Source organism: Ziziphus jujuba, chromosome 11 (genome assembly GCF_031755915.1).
Source record: "Ziziphus jujuba cultivar Dongzao chromosome 11, ASM3175591v1".
Lineage (NCBI taxonomy): Eukaryota > Viridiplantae > Streptophyta > Magnoliopsida > Rosales > Rhamnaceae > Ziziphus > Ziziphus jujuba.
Window position 1 is genome coordinate 1080541 of NC_083389.1, and position 18476 is coordinate 1099016.

Genomic DNA, 18476 nt, shown 5'->3' on the forward strand with positions numbered 1-18476 from the left:
TTGTACTTAAAATTCATGATTTTTTAAATTAATAAAATTGTTTGATAAATTTAATTGTTTTAAAATTGAAAAGCACCAGGTGATGGTTTTAGCATCCAAAACGTCGCCTATTGTGTTAATTTTTGGTATTTTAATTAATTTTACTTTCTTATTATGTATATAAATACTAAATATATTAATTGGCAACAGGAAGTAAAATAATTAATTTATTGATTGAATTTATTTGTGTTTCAATTTTAAATTAATTATTTTTTAAATTAATAAAAAATTTGAGAAATTTAATTATTTTACAATTGAAAAGCATGAGGTGATGTTTTTAATATCAAAAGTGTCGTTTGCTGTGTTAATTTTTGGTATTTTAACTAATTTTATATATTATTCTTATGTGTGTATATATATTAAATATATTACTTAACAATATGAAGTAAGATAGTTAATCTCATTTAATATATTTGTATATCAATTTTAAATTAATGACATTTTAAACTAATAAAAAGATTGGGAGGTTGAATTGTTTTAAAATTGAAAAACGTAGGTGAATATTTTAGCAAAAAACAAGAAAAAAGGTGCCTATTATGTTAATTTTTGATATTTTAACTAATTTTATATTTTATTATTATTTATATAAATATATAATTAGCAATATGAAGTAAAATAATTAATCTATTGATTTAATGTATTTGTCTTTCAATTTTAAACTAATTATTTTTTAAATTAATAAAAAGTTTATGAAATTTAATTGTTTTAAATTGAAAAGCTTCATGCAACACTTTTAATATCAAAAGCATTACCTATTATCTTAATTCTCGAAATTTATTTAATTTTGTGTTTTAATATCTCTATAAATAATAAATATATTAATTAGCAATTTGAGGCAAAATAATTAATTTATCATTTAATTGATTCTTGCTTCAATTTTAAATTAATGATTTTTTAAATTAATAAAATGTTTGACAAATTTAATTATTTTAAAATTGAAAAACTACAGGTGAAGCTTTTAGTGTGAAAAGCGTCACCTATAGTGTTGTCTTCTAGCATTTTAATTAATTTTATGTTCCAATATTATGTATATAAATATTAAGCATAGTAAATAGCAATATATAGCAAAATAATTAATCTATTGATTTAATTTATTTATGTTTCATTTTTAAATTAATAAAAAGTTTGAGAAATTTAATTATTTTCAAATTGAAAAGCATCAGGTAGCGTTTTAATGTCCAAAGTGTTGCCTGTTGCGTTAATTTTTGGTATTTTAACTAATTTTATATTTTATTCATATATTTATAAATATTAAATATATTAATTAGCAATATAAAACAAAATATTTAATCTCTTCATTTAATTTATTTATGTTTCAATTTTAAATTAACAAAAATTCGATAAAACTAATTATTTTATAATTTAAAAGGATTGAGGGATGCTTTTAACATAAAAAAATGTCACCTATTGCCTTAAATTTTGGAATTTTAATTAATTTTATATTTTATTCATATGTATGTAAATATTAAATAAATTAATTAGAAATATGAAGCAAAATTAATTACTCTATCCATTTAATTTATTTGTGATTCAATTTTAAATTAATGATTTCTTAAATAAAAAAAAATTTGAAAACTTTAATTGTTTTAAAATTTAAAAGCATCAGGCGACGCTTTTAGCATCAAAAGCATTGCCTTTTGTGTTATTAAAAGGATTAAGGGATGCTTTTAACATCAAAAAGGGTTGCATGTTATGTTAACTTTTTATATTTTAATTATTTTTATGTTTTAATGTTATATATATTAATATTAAGTATATTAAATTGAAGCAAAATAATTAACATATTCATTTAATTTATTTGTGTTTCAAATTTAAATTTATTATTTTCTAAGTTATTTTGATAAAATAATTATTTCAAAATTGAAAATTATGAGTTGACGCTTTTAGCATTAAAAGCATCGCCTATTGCGTTAATTTTTGTTATCTTAAATAATTTTATGTTTTACTAATTACGTATATTAAAATTAGCAATATGAAGTAAAATAATTAATCTATTGATTTAATTTATATGTCTTTCAATTTTAAACTAATTATTTTTTAAATTAATAAAAAGTTTGACAAGTTTAATTGTTTTAAAATTGAAAAGTATCAGGGACCGCTTTTAACATCGAAAGCATTGGTTATTATCTTAATTCTTGAAATTTTATTTAATTTTGTGTTTCATTCATATGTATATAAATATTAAATATATTAATTAGCAATTTGAAGCAAAACAATTAATTTATGCATTTAATTAATTTGTGTTTCAATTTTAAATTAATAATAAGTTTGACAAATTTAATTATTTTAAACTTGAAAAGCAATAGGTGAAGCTTTTAGTGTCAAAAGCGTCGCTTATTGTGTTATCTTCAAGCATTTTAATTAATTTTATGTTTTAATATTATGTATAAAAATATTAAGCATATTAAATAAAAATATAAAGCAAAATAATTAATCTATTGATTTAAATTATTTGTGTTTCATTTTAAAATTAATTAAAAGTTTGAGAAATTTAATTATTTTAAAATTGAAGAGCATCAGGTGGCACTTTTAACGTCAAAAGCATCGCTTGTTGCATTAATTTTTTGAGACAATGGCTGTATTGTCCCATGCCACCATCCACCAAATCTATCTCCCATTATCATTCATGCGATCATAGACGAAACCCCCTGATGGTGAGCAAGTGATTCATTAGCTCTGAGATGAAGAAACGAATGCTGCTCTCCAATGCCAACATTTGGTGGGTAGGGAACATTTCCAGTGCCACCAGATCAATCATGGTGCTGTCCTTTATACTATATAATTTGTCTAGTGCCATTGAAAATTTGGCCAGACGTGAACAGACCACCAGTGGCCATGCCTTGGATCTATTAGCCTGGTTACTATATTTTCAAGTACGTATCAAAGAAAATAACTCAATTGTTCATTGTGTGTCAAAACTACATATCTACATATATATATATATAGAAAATTTGTGCTAGTGCCGCGCATTAGGCATGAGCTAAGCACGTGACAAATAGCTATAAATATGTGGAAGCACAAGTTATTGGGCGTTAGTTACTACATCAATATCTTACACACACACACACACACACATATATATATATATATTATTGTATATGCTTACCAATAAAAAACTCTTGATCCGCCCAGTAGCTAGGTTGGGTAATTAATCATGTCAGCAAAATTTCCACACCTGCCATACATCATAGTTTAAATTTGCAATTAAAAAAATTTCCATTATCTTAAATAGGTTATTATATTTATTACGTGGATTTTTAATATGGTTTTCATGAATTTAAATATATGGTTTGTGTTTTTTTTTGTTTTTTTGTTTTTTTTTTTGTTACGATCAAATGTTGTATTTTACAATTTTTTATCTTAAATTTGTTTTTTAAAAAAAAAATCTTGGCCAGCACAGCTCCACCCCTTATTACATACATAAAAGGAAATGGTTCTTTAAATATTTGCAGACCAAAGGATAATACAATTTAACAATATTTCATTTCAAAAACCATAGTATATCATAAAAGTAACATAAACTCGCCATATCATAAACTATAATGGTACCAACCATACATACATAAATACATATTCATTATTACTGCATAAGTTAGGCATCCTCAACATACGATTAAGTTGACATAAAAGGCCATGATAATATGCATATCATGGTATTTTATATCATTTTTAAACAAATATTACACATACTGTGAATAAAAATATACTAGAATAATATATTTTTTTACTAAAATATCAATTATATACATAGTACATTGTTTCAACAACTATATGTCTTTCTTATTATAGAACCAACTATAAAAAACATATGGAAGATATACTTCATTTTTTGATATATATATATTTTTTTTTGAGGTGACGTTGCATGGTGAAATAATTTAATTACTTTGTATAAGTTTTTGAGATGGCTGTATCAACAGATTAACTAATGAAATATGATGCTAAGATTAATTAAATTGAAAAATTATATTAAAATTAGTACCAGAGGAGTAGTGGAGTGCATGCATGTGAGATGTCGTGAGTAGTGCCCAAGAAAATATGTTAAAATTATAGCGTGCCAGAGGAGCAGTGGAGTGCATGCATGTGAGGTGTGGTGATTGTCTAAGAAAATATGTTATAATAATTTCTTCATGCTCATAATTCAAATTTATAATTTTTAAATTATAAATATAAATAATTTATCAATTGAATCAATTTTATTTAACATTTCATACTATTTTAAACAAAAATATATATATATATATATTATAAATAAAAATATATTAAAATAATATCCTTTTTAATGAAATATCAATTTCATACATATATACCGTGGACCAGGAACTAAAAATTATGCACTTCTATTATTCAAAAAAAAAAATATATAAATAAAGATCTATACATCTTTGTTAACAAAGAAAAAAGTGCATAAGATATATTTTAGTTTTTGATAAATTTTTTTTTTCTGTTTTCATATATAAAATTAGATACAGTACCTTTTTAATTGATGATTGCATGATTAAATAAATTTAATTTCTTTGTATAAGTTTTTGAGGTAGTTGCATCCACAAATTAGCTAATAAAATATGATACTAAGATTAATTAGATAAAAAAAAAATTTGTTCGCTCTAGAGCACTACAGACTCTTTAGTACTTCTTTTATTCTTATAGTGAGCAACTTAATTTCCAATTGGTATGTAATGTCACGGTACATGGCGCCAGCAATGTGGAAGAAAAATTTAATACATGTGGCATTAAATTATGGAGTGCCAGAGGAACAGTGGAGTGCATGCATGTGTGGTGTCCAAGAAAATAAGTTAGAATTTTCTTCCGTCTTACATTGTGTTTCTTTTAATTATTTAAAATAAATTTTCTTTTTAGTTCACTATTTTAAATTTATAATTTTTAAATTAAAACACCAGCTAGCGTTGAATGGAATGTAATAAAACAAAACCTGCCTCTCAATTGAAACTCTAGCAGCTATGATGGATACTTGGCCCATGTATCGATTACTGATGGCAATTTCCCTAAAACTCATGATAAAGAAGAAGAGATGTCAAACACAGACATATCCACTGCATCCATTGCATTAACGTCGTTCATTGCCATGATTGTTCAATCATCAAAAAAGCAACGTTCACTTTCTAAGTCAAGAGATTTCTTATATTGCAAGACTTGCAAGATTTCCATTGACAAAAAATGCCTTTAAGACAATAGTTGACCTCATTTAATATTTTTGAATTTCGTCTAATATAGTAAGATGTAATTAGCTTTCTTCTTGATCATAGCTTCCTTTTTTGCTCAAAAACGCACCTCTATAAATTCTCTCCATTCTATAAAATTTGCATACAAGAAATAATACACATAGTTGGTTACCTTCTTCATGGTACCAGAGCATCATTCCACACATACCACTATTATGGATTCTCAAAACAAATTTTCTTCATGGCCAAGTACTAGCACCAGAGCTTTTGTTCCACAAGAACCCATCATAACCGTCCAATCTTTTCACCAGTGTACCAGTTTGATTTCAATCAAACTGAATGCCTCAAACTTTCTCTTTTGTCATTCAGTTTGTATTGTCACTGATGGATAAGTTTATTTTGGACAAGATGAAGATGAATAACAAGACAATAATCAAGCTTACTTTGGACAACGTAGCCGTGGAAGAAGTCGTAGAAATCGTGGTGGTGGCCATTTCAATTCAAAAGGAAAAGGCTTTACTCCAGTAGGGAACTTCTCTGAAACCAAGATACCAGAAATCAAAACCAATATTGAAGGCAATTCAGGATGAAATAGTAAAGGTAAAATTATTTGTCAAATATCACTACAAAAAAATTGGGCAATGACTACAAGAAATTCTAGTGACAGATGAAAATTTATCACTTTATCTAGGCAATTAGTGACAAAAAATTTCTTTGTCACATTTAGTGACTGGGTCACTTAATTAGTGACAAATTCTTACTTTATCATCTACTTTTGTAACTAGTTGCCCTTTAAAGTTTGGAGGCAATTTTTCTTTTTTGAATTTATTTGATGCTAATAGCGACAAAATTTTATGTTTGTAACTAATTCTAAGATATTCGATGTAACAGATAACTTTAGACACTACTGTGACAAATAAAAAGTTGTCAGTTTATATAGGTGATTGGTGACAAAAATTTTCTTTGTCACATTTAATGATTGGATCATTTAATTAGTGATAAAGTTTTATTTTGTCACCTATATTTGTAACTAATTTCCCTTTGAAGGCAGATTTTTTATTTATTTATTTGATATCAATGGTGACAAATATTTTACATTTGTAACTAATCCTACCAAATAGATAACGTTGACAAAGATATTGAACAGATAACTTTAGATACTACTATGACAAATGAAAACTTGTCAGTTTATATAGGCAATTGGTGGCCAAAATTTTTGTTATTACATTTAATGATTAGGTCATTTAATTAGTGATAAATTCTTAATTTGTCACCTATATTTGTAACTAATTGCTCTTTGGAGGGAAATTTTTTCTTAATTTTTTTAATGACAATGGTGACAAATATTTTTTGTAACTAATTTATATATACATATAAAAAGAAAAGAGGACAATGCCCTTGATGAAGCTATTTTCTTCTCCAACCAGCAGCCCCAATGTTTTACAAAACCCACACAGGCCGCTTCCATTGGAAAATCGCTCTAATCTCGACACTGATCCACCACATTGCCACCTCAGCCACCAAGCCCAATCTGCCAATGATCAAACCATGGTGACCCGATGTGCAGGGGAAGAGCTGAACTCGAGCGATCACTATTTCATTCAGATCCCCAAAAGTTAGTGGTTCTCAGATCTTAGGGCCGACCATTTCCACCACTATTGGACTTCTTGAGCTCGAATAAAAGCTCAGATTGGCTTCAAATTTACTCGTTGGAATTAGAATGGACGTTTCATTCTAGGATACTGCCAATTATATATGATAGTATTCGATGCATGATATTGTATGCTTTTGTTATTGGTTTTCTCCAAGCTCAATTCGTTTCTTTACCATGACTATATATATATGTTGTTAATTTAAGATGTAATTGACCATGGTGAACTGAGAGATAGAAAAGAGCTAGCTAGCTTGTTATCCATTTTTTGACCCCAATGAGTTGAGTTATTAACGATTGAAAGTTATAAGCATGCAATTTTCTTGTCTTGGCTAAACACACTGGGTCCTTGATTCTTACTGCAGTTTTTATGTGGAGATATAGCATAAATGACATACTTTGGTTTGAAGTGATCCACAGTTTCTAGGTAGTTGGAGGATATGTAATAGGATTTATGAGTTGTGAGTTGGGACTATTATTTTCCATCTAAATCCATGAATGTTTTCTTACCAAGGTTTGTGGACCATCAGTAAAGCCTTTGCAGTGCTCAACTATTAGTAAGGTCCAGAAGCTTCTTGCTTTAAGCAGAGATTTTTTCTAAGATTACACCACTGCATAAGTGATGCTAGTGGTAAACAAGATTGAGAGTTTTTAAAGTTAATATATATTATAAGCAATTTTGAGAGTTTTTAATTAAGTGATAATAACATACAGGATATGAAGGTTACGATGCTATAGTAGGCAGCAACTTGTCGAGAGAAATGGTTCATGAGCAAAGCTCTATTATATGTGTAGCTGCGGTTAATATGAGTGAATATCAAATCTCAAGTTGATTATTTCATTAATTTTTTTGCTTGGGTGTATCTAGAAGCTTTTTATATAGGAGTTTGATATTACACTGTGTCACTTTGATTTGGTGTGGTGTCACACTAGTATGCGATTTTGTGTAAAATTCAACGCTTCATTTTGGTGCTGTTGGTATTAATTTTGGGTGGTTACCTCTTTTGGCTTTACCCCTGTAAACATGCATGAGTTTGGCAGATTTTTGTCCACTCTTTTGGTCCTTAGCTCGCATTTCAGGTCATGGTAGCACCTGCCTTGAATACAATTAGTGTCAAATCTTTCTAATTAAATTAGATTTCTACTAAATGATTCTTTTTCTTTTTTTTTTTCTGTTTTGTTTATAATATAGGATCCTTGGAGAATATATTGATGAACTGCAGTAGAAGATGGAGATTGTAAAGATTTAGCGAGTATAGGCAACCATCTTGTATATATATATATATATATTTTTTTCCCCCCCAAGAATTACAAATTGTTTTTGTTTATATTTTCCTTTTGGTGTAATCTTATTGTGTTTGGTACACATTATATTTAGTTGGTGTTTAATGAATTTTGTAGTACAAGATAAATGTTTAATAAAGTATATACTTTTATTTTAATTGCATTTCAGAAGTGTCATTTTATATTTTTAAATGACAATTAATGATATTATAATTAATTAGTAAGATCTAATAAAAACAATTTTTATCAAATAATATTGCTAGTTGATATATTATTTTTAGTTACAAAACTATTGTCACCAAATAAAAAATTAGTTTCAGTGACAGGTTGAAAAACTTAACCATGGTTTATGTTATATCGTAACAAGTCGGTGACAAAAAGTTGTTTACTTGTCACTGGAAAGGCTCAATGACAAATCATATGTGTCATCAACATTTTAAATGACAAATCAGATGTGCCACTAATGGTTTAAGTGATAAATAATATTTTGTCACCTATTGTATTTATTGTCACTGATGGATAAGTTTGACCAATTTCTACAACTATATTGGTAACAAAATGTGTACATACAATGACAAAAAGAGGAGGGTTAAGTGACAAAAGCGAATGTTACGGTAAAACTCCAATCTATGTCAAAGATATTTTTTGTCACAATTACATGCTCTTTCCATGACAAATTACACAGTTCATCACTAAACTACTTTGTGATGGGTCTATCACGGCAAACACAAGACGATCTAATTTTGTCACCTAAATGAGATAAGGCAACAAAATGATCGTTACAAGACAAATTAGCTGTATAGTAGTTACCCAAATTTTTTGTAGTGTATGTGATGAACTTAATCATAGTGCCATAGATTGCTGGCATAGGTTTGATCATTCATATATCAAGGATAACATCCCAGAAGCACTAGCAGCACTTAACATTGCAGACAACTCTGATCCAAACTTCTATGTAGATTCGAGTGCCACTGCACACATGACAAATGACAATGGTAAAATAATTAATTCTCATCCTTATAAAGGTAGTGATAGTATATATGTCGGCAATGGGAATAGCCTTGCAATATCTCACATTGGCAATGCTAAACTTAAAACTGAAAATGGATGTTTAGATCATCAAAATGCTCTTGTAATTCCAAAATTGAAAAGAACCCCTTCAACTAGCAACAGATAATGATTGTATTTTTGAATTCTCATCCAATGGTTTTATGATAAAGGATTGTAATCAAAAAATCATTGCAAAAGCGTACATGAAGGGAAAGCTGTACGTTCTGAATGAAGTAAAGCATCATGCTTTAAGTGTAGCAAAGGCCTTGGCAGATCTTTGGCACTAATGCTTGGGACATTAATTCCAATAATGTTATTAATGTTTCCTGTTGTACAAATAAGTTTAGTGTTTGTGCTAGTTGTTAATTAGGGAAGAGCTGCAAACTTCCTTGCTCTTTATCTAATAAAACTTCATTGTTTCCTTTGGAAAAGATCCATTGTGATATTTGGGGACCAGCCTCAACATTTTAAACACAAAAATACCATCTGTATGTTACTGTCATTGATGATTATTCGAGGTACACTAGGCTATTTATTTTGTGTAAAAATCAAAATGTTTTAAATGTTTCCGTAAATTTCAAAGAATGGTAGAGAACCAATTCGACAGATGAATTGAAATTCTTCAAAGTGATGGAGGAGGTAAGTTTATATCTTCAGCTTTCAAGGAACACTTAGCTAAGCATGCAATTTTTCATCAAACGTCCTGTCCAAAAACCTCATAACAAAATGGGGTTTCTCAAAGGAAACATAGGCATGTGGTGGAAATGGGTTTAACTATGATGTTCCATGCAATGTACCCATGAAATTATGGGTGCAAGCTTTCTTAACTTCATATTTTCACATTCACAGATTACCTTCATCTGTTTCAAAAATTGAAACCCCATATTTTCGTCTACTTAAAAGGCATCCAGATTATCAAAGTTTGAGACTCTTTTGTTGTAGGTGCTACCCTTATCTTCGGAGTTATGCAGTAAATAAATTTTCAAAGAAAACTCTTCCTTGTATCTTCATTGGATACCGCTCCCAACATAAAGGATTTCACTGTTTCCATCCAACAACCAATCGGGTCTACATCAACAGGCATGTTGTTTTTGATGAATAATATTTTCCATACTTATCTACCAATATTAACCCATAAAAACATCTTGAGCTTGTTAATTTTCTAGAAAACATATGAGAAGACACACGACATAATGTTCTTGATTGCCTTTATCCACATACCACACCGTGGAAACCCATATCAGATTATTCTCCTAGAAATTCAACTCACATATGTACAACCAATACACACAGTGAACCAAGAGACAAACCTGAAAACTCGTACCATGTAACACATGCAAACCAAGAAGACCAAACCTTCTAAAAATAGTGAATTAGCACCAACTACATCTTATAATATCTATCAAATAACAGCTGAAACATTACCAAATCAATTGAACACAGCAGCAATTGATCCAGCTTCCAACCATCTAATTGTCCTGTTGCTTATTAGGACATGACAACAGATGAACAAACTGTTGACCAAAACACAAATACACATCAAACAATAAAAAGACAAAAATTAAAGGCCAACTTATAACTAGCATCTCAAATGGCATTGATGTACTATTCTTATAGTACTATTCGGGGGGTCGATAAGCTAATTCCTTTAGATGTCTATTTACCTAGCTGTCCACCTAAACCAGAGGCTGTTATAGATGCTATAACAAAACTTTGGAAGAAAATACCTTGAGAAATCTATGAAGATCGAATTAGATCTCAACAAACGAATTGGTGTTTTACTACCAACTACAAGTTTCATGTTGGACACAGTACTCATGTGGGAAATTATAATCAAGGATTACTCTATCAACCATCATCTACTTCAGAGATCTCCCCTAAAACATTTTTCAAATACTATAGTTCAATAGCTTCCCACGAATTAGTGAATTAGGCTTCGTGAATTAGGCAGGAGGTTTTTTTTTTTTTTTGTACATATACAAAATACGAAACAGCAAGCCAATCTTCATAAATTTCATCGTTATCGTAAATGTCAAATGTTTATAATACGTACACAAATAAACTACTTATACAATACAAATAAAATACAATACAAATAAAAATGCGGGAGAGATAAAAAAGATGCAGGGTCATTTACCTACTTGATTAGTCAAACATGGGCTAGTTCATAGATATTTAGGCTTTGATTACCAAGGAATAGAGAGTTTACAAATAAAGCCGGAGGATTGGCATTCCATTACTATCATTTTATATGTATATTGTTACAATTATCTACACTCCCAATGTGCCTATGATGTAGCACCAGGTGGACTGTTAGCCAGTGTGTATTGTCTTACGCGAACAGAGTATGGTATGGTATGGATCAACCGGATGAAGTATGCATAAAAGTATTTACCCCAAGGAGGAATCCTAGAATTTTGTCTGTTTTCTGGGTTTGGAAAAATGCGGATTTTCAAAAAATGGAATCTTATGATATGTTGGGAATCGCTTATAATAATCATCCACGTCTAAAACATATCTTAATGCCGGAAAGTTGGACAGGATGGCCTTTATGTAAGGATCATATTGCCCCTAATTTTTATGAACTACAAGATGCTCATTGAATAATCAGAAACTCATCTTCACTTCTACAACTATAGATATTCGAAGAATATTTGTACGTTCTTTTTATAGATCAATGAGCTAAAGTTTCATTCATTTCATATATTATGTATAAGTTAAAAAAAGGATATGCTAAAAAAAAGAAATGCTAAATAAAAAAACAATTAACTTAGAAGGATTCAGTACGATTTTCAAATTTTGAACGATTTTTTTTCCACATGAGATGAGCTGAGTCAATAGGATGAAATAGTTAATTGATACGAACCTAGGACGACCTGCTCCTAAACCCATATTATTTTAGCCTGAATCTCAATTAAGTTCAAGTTCTAATGGAATGGACCCCAACCCCTAACCAACCTGTGGTTAGAAACCTTGGTATAATGTAGACGCCACAATAGGAGATGGAAAACCTATTGATAAGTCAAGCTAAAACAACCAATTCTCTAATGGTGTTTTAGGTGTTCTCAAAGAACAAAGAGATAATTAATCTCACAAGTATTTTTTTAATCAAATCAAAGTCAATTCTTATTGATAACTAAGCCTTTAAATAGGCTTTGAAAGAAACAAAATAAACCCTAAAAACCCTACGTAAAACCGGCCACTCACATAAAGAATCCTAGTTGGCCGAAACTATACTTTCTTTCCTAATCTAAGTTTAATTAATTAATTCCTTTATATTAAATTAGGAATTAATTAATTTACAATGGAAAGAATAAAATAAAAACCTTAATAAAGTTATTTTCCTAGAAAATAAATAAATAAAAACCTAAAAGTAATGGTAGTTTCCTAAAACAAAAAGTAAGAACAAATTAGGAAACTAAAAATGGTAAATTTCGGCTATGTTGGTAATGACCCTTCTTTGATCCAATTGGACTCCAAATCAGCTTCAATAGTCTTTGTGGGATTCCAAATAAGCTTAGTGTGAAGTTCCTCACGTTGCCCTTGCTTGGAAGTATGAGAAAAGGCTAATACAGTAAAGCCAGCAAGGAATACAGCAAATCCGGCCTTTTCGTCCCTTTGTGCGCAAACCACCTTGTTGGTCAGCTTTGAAGCTGCTTTGGCTGGTTTCTATGACTCATCCTCCATATGAATTGAACCCATAAGGATGGGGTTCCAATTCATACAACCCAGCCTCCTTATTATCACCAAAAATGTCACCCGGGCCTGTTTTGGCTTCTATTGCTTGTATGAGTAAAACAGGCCTTGGTTCTTTAGATATGGCCAACCCCTATTGACTATGACTTATTCCTTGTATGAAGACAGCAAGATTGTCCTTGAACGTCTTAGCTTGGGCCCTAGTGATCGGTCCCACCTTCATTTGTATTGGGTCAGCACCTTAGCGGGTTGTCGGTCGAACAGTCTCGGGTGGATTCGCATCATTCCCCTCCTCTTGAAAATGATTTGTCCTCAAATTGAAGTAATCACCTGCAGCAAAAGGAGATAAATTAGCAACATTAAAGGTGGCACTAACACTATACTCACCCGGTAGATCAAGTTTGTAGGCATTGTCGTTTATCCCCTCCAAAACTTGAAAAGGTCCATCACCCCTCGGCATGAGTTTTGATTTCCTTTGTTCAGGAAATCTTTCTTTCCTTAAATGCAGCCACACCCAATCTCCAGGTTCAAACACCATTGATTTTTGGCCTTGATTAGCCACCTTTGCATATTGCTCCATCCTCCTCTCAATGTTTGCTCGGGTCTTCTCATGAATCTGCTTTACAAAATCAGCTTTTTGTTTTCCATCTAGATTAGCACGCTCACTTAAAAGCAAAGGTGTTAAATCTAATGGAGTCAAAGGATTAAAACCATAAACAATTTCAAAGGGAGTAAATTTAGTTGCTGAATGTAAAGACCTATTATATGCAAATTCAACATGTGGCAAACATTCTTCCCAAGTCCTTAAATTTCTACTAATTAATGCTTTCAACAATGCAGACAAGGTTCTATTTACTACTTCGGTTTGTCCATCAGTTTGTGGATGACAAGTAGTTGAAAATAAAAGCTTAGTACCTAATTTAGCCCACAATGTTTTCCAAATATAGCTTAAGAACTTAGCATCCCTATTCGAAACAATAGTTCTTGGCATTCCATGCAATCTCACAATTTCCTTGAAAAATAAATTAGCAATATTGGATGCATCATCAGTTTTGTTACATGCAATAAAATGTGCCTTCTTAGAAAACCTATCTACTACAACAAATATTGAATCCTTACCTGTCCTTGACCTAGGCAACCCAAGAATAAAATCCATAGACAAATCTACCTAAGGATAGGTAGGGATCGGCAAAGGCTTATACAATCCATGCGGTTTCAATAAAAATGTTCTTGCAGCAAGGATAAAGTTTTTAAAATACCAAAATGGCCCATTAAACCACCCCCATGTCCTTCCCGAACCAATAATTCCCTAATACTACAATTAGGCACACAAAGTTTGTTTTCCTTAAACAAATATCCCTCAAATATGTAAAATTTATTAAATCCATGTTTCAAACAGGTTCTAAAAATTTCTCCAAAGTCACTATCATGCTCATAAAGTTCTTTCAATTGTTCAAATCTAAGCAATCTAGCATCTAAGGTATAAAAGAGCACATACCTTCGGGATAATGCATCAGCAACCACATTTTCCTTACCTTTTTTGTAGCAGATCACATATGGAAATGTTTCAATAAATTCAATCCACTTAGCATGCCTTCGGTTGAGCTTTCCTTGACCCTTGATATGCTTCAAAGACTCATGATCCGTATGAATCACAAACTCCTTTGGTATGAGATAATGCTGCCACGTCTACAAAGCCCTCACCAAAGCATACATCTCCTTGTCATAAGTCGGGTAGTTTAGGGCAGCTCCATTTAATTTTTCACTAAAGTAGGCTATGGGTCTTCCTTCTTGCATTAAGACAGCTCCAATACCTACACCCGAAGCATCACATTCAATTTCAAAAGTCTTAGAAAAATTTGGCAAAACTAACAAAGGTGCATTACACAATTTTTCTTTCAACAAATTAAAAGATTTTTCTTGTACTTCCCCCCATTTGAATCCAACATTCTTCTTGACAACTTCATTCAATGGTGCTGCTCTGGTACTAAAATCCTTGACAAATCTTCTGTAAAAGCTTGCCAAGCCATGAAAGCTCCTCACTTGGGTGATAGAAGTAGGAACCGGCCACTCTTGAATTGCTTTCACCTTAGCTTGGTCAACTTTGATTCCTGCAGCACTTACTACAAATCCTAGAAACACAAGCTCTTCTTTGCAAAATTCACATTTTTCAATGTTAGTAAACAATCTTTCCTTTCTAAGAAGTTGCAAAACTTGCCTAAGTTGATCCACATGGTCATCCAAATTTCGGCTATATATTCGAATGTCATCAAAATAAACAACCACAAATTTACCAATAAATGGACGCATTACATGATTCATAAGCCTCATGAAAGTACTAGGTGCATTGGATAATCCAAAAGGCATAACTAACCATTCATACAGCTCATATTTAGTTTTGAATGCGGTTTTCCATTCATCACCTTCTTTCATCCTAATTTGGTGATAACCACTCCTAAGATCAATTTTTGTAAACATGCAAGCACCATGCAACTCATCAAGCATATCATCTAATCTAGGAATGGGATGTCTATATTTGATGGTAATGTTATTTATAGCCCTACAATCAACACACATTCTCCAAGAACCATCCTTTTTAGGTACCAACAAAACAGGAACAGCACATGGAATTAAACTCCCACGAATGTATCCTTTATCAAGCAAATCACTTACCTATTTTTGCAGCTCCTTTGTTTCTTCGGGATTGCTCCTATAAGCTGGTCTATTTGGTATGGCAGCCCCTGGAACAAAGTCAATTTGATGTTCTATCCCTCGAATGGGTGGTAGTCCACTTGGAATCTCATTTGGGAAGACATCTCCAAATTCCTTCAAAAGAGAAATCATTGAACTTGGCAATTCAAGTTCTTCAAAGTTAGTTTGATCATTAAAATAATTTTCTTTGTAAAGCATGACCAACAAAGGTTTCTTACACTCAATAACCTTATTAATATCCCATAAACTCAAATAAAAATTGCTACTTAAACTTTCCTTTCTTTCTTTTTCTTTTTTTTCCCTTGGATTGGCGCAAACCTTCGGATTTCTCTTCCTTCTCTTTTCCCTCTCTTTCGGTTTACCCTTGATCTTTCCACTCAATATGAACCTTAGAAACCTTACCTTAGTCAGCAACCTCAATCTTACCTTCTTGAAAGGATGGTGAAGCCGTTGGTGCCATACTTGCTTTTTCCTTGAGCTTTTCGGCTTCTCTCCTTTGTTGCATTTGTAATTGGTCTTTGTAAACCTCTTTAGGAGATAATGGTTCCAGCTTAACCTTCTTCCCTTTAAACCTGAAAACAATACTATTTTCCCGACCAAAATGAGTAGCATCTTTATCAAATTGCCATGGTCTACCTAATAGTATATGTCCAGCAATCATGGGAACAATATCACACAAGACTACATCCTCATATCTACCTATACTAAATTTTACTTTGGCTTGTTTATTTACCCTCATCTCACCACTATCATTTAACCATTGTAACCTATAGGGTTCTGGATGTTTAATTGTTTTGAAGCCTAATTTATCAACTACAAGATTACTTATCACATTAGTACAACTCCCACTATCTATAATCATGCTACAAATTTTACCTTGTATTTCGCAGCGTGTGTGGAAGATGTTTTCTCTTTGTATTTGCTCTTCATCTTTGTACACAGCAAGTACTCTCCTTGAAACCAAGCTCAACTCGACATTAGATGTATCTACAGGTTCGGCTTCATCTTCATTACAATCCTCCTCTTGCTCGGTTTCAGCCCCACTTTCTTCACTCGCACATTCCACCTCACCATCACCCTTTAATACCATGATTCTTCTATTTGGCCATTGGCTGGCTATGTGTCCTCTTCCTTGGCACTTAAAACAAATAATTTCTCTAGATTTTTAAGGTTTAGGATCATATTTTATCTCACCTCTAAGTGCTTGGACAAATTTGGTCTTGACCTCCCTTCTTGTTAGAGTCCTAACTACTCCGATTGATGTGTTTATTCATAAGACCAAGCATAAGGGTTAGTCTATGATACAAACCTAGGACGACCTGCTCGTAAACTCTAGAAGACAATAAACCCTAGAAGACATAAGGAAAACCGGCCATACAATAACCATTCCTAAAGTGGTCGAATTTCCTACTTTCCTAAATCTAAATTCTAATTAATTAATTCTTTTATTTTGGATTAGGAAATAATTAATTTACAATGAAAATAATAAAAGTAATGGTAATTTCCTAAAACAAAAAAGTATAATCAAATTAGGAAACTAAAATACTAGCTTTTTGACTAAGTTGACTTTGACCATTCTTTGACCAATTTGAGCTCCAAATCAAATTCAATATGCTTTTTAGGATGCCAAATAAGCTGACCATGAATTCCCACACGTTGCCCTTGCTTGGAAGAAAGAGAAAAAACCAACTCAACAAAATACAGTAAAGCCAGCACAAAATACAGTAAAAATAGGCCAAATTTGAAGCTGACCGTACAAATCCTTTTTGAATGCCTTTGAAACTGGATTGAATTGATTCCATATCCTCTTATACATATGTATTGAATCCGTAAAGTTTTGGAACCATTTCATGCTGCTCGGTGTCCATATTTGCACCAAAATCGCTACCCGGGTCCATATCGGCTTCCACCATTTAAATGGTTAGAATAGGCTTTGTATCTTCTAGTATGGACAAGCTCTGTTGAGAATTGATTACCCCCTGTATAAATGCTCCCAGGTTTTCCTTAAATCTCTTAATTTGAGCTCTTGTGATTGGCCCGGTCTTAATCCGTGTCGGGTCAGCACCCCAGCGGGGTATCGGTTGAGCGGGCTCGGGCGGAATCACATCATTCCCCTCCTCTTGAAAAGCATTTGTCCTCAAATCTAGATCATCACCTCCAGAAAAAGGGAACAAAATAGCAACATTAAATGCAGCACTCATGTTATACTCACCCGGTAAATCAAGCTTGTAGGCATTCTAGTTATTCGGCTCCAAAACTTGAAAAGATCCGTCCACATGCGGCATAGGCTTGGACCTTTTTTTTTGTTCGGGGAACCTCTCCTTTATTGAGTGCAACAAAACCAAATCTCCTGGGTCAAGCACTATCACAACAAATACTAGAAATACAAATTCATCACACTTTTTAATATTAGCAACTAATATATCCCAAATTCTCAAATTTCCACTAAGTAAAGCTTTTAATAATGCAGATAAAGTTCTATACAAAAAAAGAATTTTTAAATTAGCATCTTTATAATTCATAACCAGCAATGATTTCTTACCCAAGATAGCCTTTTTAACATCCCCAAAACTCAAATAAAAATTTTTACTTTTTCTTTCTTTCCTTTCTTTTCCTTTCTCTCTCTCGGCCACCACACATTTTTCCTCCCTCTCAGTTTTCTCACCATTTCTCTTGGGTTTCTCCATTCTTCTCACCTCACTTTCGGCCTTCTCATGGTTTTTTGACTCAATTTGTGTTTTAAAATGCTTACCTTGGACAGCAAGCTCGAACTTACCTTCTTGGATGGATGGTGGCCGTTAGTGCCATACTAACCTTCTCCTTAAGTGTTTAAGCCTCCCTCCTTTATTGGATTTGTAATT